General features: G+C 39.9%; 1 pseudogene; it reads left to right on the top strand.

Moving 5' to 3' along the window:
• Positions 1-201: 201 nt before the first annotated feature.
• Positions 202-2,596, top strand: LOC107568446 (putative nuclease HARBI1; annotated as a pseudogene).
• The last annotated feature ends 234 nt before the right edge of the window (positions 2,597-2,830 follow it).

Here is a 2,830-nt window from a genome sequence, read left to right on the forward strand (position 1 = left end):
CTATCTTCTTTCTTTGTTTATTCATTCATTCATTCATGAAAAAAATTCACACTGCACGATTTTAGCTCGATTTTTCACTTGCCGACAGGTTTTGCGAAATCGCCTACAAATGCCTGAAATCAGAGGCAAATCGGTGCTTGTTCAGGCGAGTGACAATCACGCAGTGTGAATTATCAAAGACGTGATCTGAGGGAATCGCCGATGCGTCGCTGTCGCCCGTAAAATATTTGGCATGCTAAATATCTGGAGCTATCGGCGATTCACAATCACGCTGTGTGAAATGAGTTCTGACTGAAAAACACATCGGCGATGACCTACAGCCAATGAGAGACCAAGATACAGGGCAGCAGAAGTTCGGGGAGGAGATATCAGAAAACATGGCTTCGGTGCCGAGAAAGGCTCATTCTCTGTCTATTTGGACCCAAGAAATGGAGGAAAGCCTGGTCGAACTTTGGCAGGAGCACCCATGTCTTTTTTATGTTTCATCTGAGCTGTACCACAACAGGGTCAAGAAAGAAAAAAGTTGGAGAGAAATTGCTAATTCCCTTCAACAGTCAGGTGAGCAAAAAGCATTATTGATTGATTTTTTTTTTTATTCCAGTACTTTATTATATTGTTGTTGATAACCAAAGATATACTACATGATGCCCTTTACAAAAATGTATATACATATTCTGGAGGGTTAAATAATTTGCTTTCTATCTTCTTTCTTTGTTTATTCATTCATTCATTCATGAAAAAAATACTATAGTAATTTATAGTAAATACTATACTGTTTCTGAACCATACTATAGTAAAGTATTTTAATTCATTTGTTGTGGTAATTCAATAGTTGCTGTGGTAATATAACTATAGTAATATAAACAAATTACTTTACCCAATACTGTACTAAGTTTTATACAACTATAGGGTATGTTGTACTACAATCCACTACAGTTAACTGTAGTAAAAACTAAAGTATACTACAGTATTTATTACAGTTTATCACTTCACTACATTATGCTGTAGCATTCATTAACAAAGTGTTGTAAATACTATAATATACAGTATAATACACTTTACTATAGTATGGTTCAAAAACACTATAGTATTTACTATAAATTACTATAGTATTTTCTCATGTTGGTTCATTCATTCATTTAGTTATGCATTTATTTATTTCAGTTGAGGAGGTGAAGACCTGGGGTCCGTTCTTCGTACGTCGCTAACTCAGTTAGCTGGATTGGATTGTTGACGATTTCGCTTGATCTTGGATTGGTTGGTTCTTCGAAGCTCATCCCGGAGTTTCTGTCATAGCAACAGGTCCGTAAACTTAAACCTGCTCGGGAGCAGGCTTATTTAATGTAAACAGGATTAGAACGCGGCTTTATAAGCGGAGGTGATACGAGAAGTCTGTTGCACTTGCAGCCATGTCTTGCCCATTTTTATGAGAGCAACCTGTTGCGGAAGGTGCGAGAATAATTTGCAGAGCTTTTAGAATTAATCGTGTTTTGCGACACAGAGAGGATCCATTAGCACAGCACGATAGTGTACTTTTTGAAAGATATCGTTTTTCATGTGAGGGTGTCATTTACATAATTTGTTGGAACCTCATATTAAAAATTCGACTCGTCAGAGTCGGGCTTTAACAACAGCACAAACTGTGTGCATCGCGTTGAGATTCTTTGCGAGTGGCACTTTCCTGTACACTATTGGGGATGCGGAGAACTTGGCATAAAGTGCTGTCTGTCGTGCCATTCTCAAAGTTTATCTGGCGCTCAAGCAGTTTAGGGGTTTTTATGGTCTTTCCAAGCCACTTAAGACCCCAAGTTGTAAAACAGAGCTTTTTCGCCATTGCAGGTACATTCTACTTGTTAATGAAGATCGTGTGAATATGACCAGGCTGGTAAAAATTAATCGACTGTCCCCCAGGCTTCCCTAATGTGATTGGTGCCATAGACTGCACACACATTCATATCAAGGCCCCACCAGGCCCCAATGAAGGGGATTTTGTGAACCGAAAGGGGGTTCACAGTATAAATGTGCAGGTGAGTTACTATTACAATTCTTAATATTTTAGATTGGTAATATACACAATGTATTACATAAGCAGTTGATTGACTACAATGTCTTAGATGGTGTGTGACCCTATGTGCCATGTCACCAATGTGGAAGCCAAATGGCCAGGATCGGTGCATGACTCAAGAATTTTCAGAGAGTCACGTTTAGGCACATTATTTGAACGTGGTAAGGAAAAATATTAATGTCAAGCTCACTGTATTACACACAAACTTATTCTGGGCCTAACAGAACTGCATTTTACCATTGTACAGGTGATTACGACGGGATCCTGGTCGGAGACAGGGGCTATGCCTGTAGGCAGCATCTTATGAGCCCATTCCCTGACCCCAACACTGGACCACAAACCCGTTACAATGCAGCTCTAGCCAGGACAAGGGCACGCATTGAAATTACCTTTGGGCAACTAAAGGGAAGATTTCAGTGTCTGAAAAGTCTGAGGGTTGCACCTGACAGGGCATGCAACATTGTCGCATGTGCTGTATTACACAACATTGCCACCATTAGAAAGGAGAGGACCCCTGTGGTGGGGATGTAGCCTGATGAGCTCCAGTCAGTGCACTTGGACCAACCTAGTGGCAGAGTTGCACGGGACAGGATTGTGGAGCACCATTTTTGAGAATAGATCAAATATAAAAGCCACACAAGGCAAATATGGTTTCCATGACTTTTATTAGTTGTGACAAAAAAAAAAAAAAAAGGGGTCATCTTTTGCCTGCAAAGACAGATATTGTTATGCAAGGTCAAAAGTATTGCTCTGTGTCAACTTGTG

The sequence above is a fragment of the Sinocyclocheilus grahami genome, unplaced genomic scaffold (genome assembly GCF_001515645.1).
Source record: "Sinocyclocheilus grahami isolate Dianchi unplaced genomic scaffold, SAMN03320097.WGS_v1.1 scaffold1245.1, whole genome shotgun sequence".
Lineage (NCBI taxonomy): Eukaryota > Metazoa > Chordata > Actinopteri > Cypriniformes > Cyprinidae > Sinocyclocheilus > Sinocyclocheilus grahami.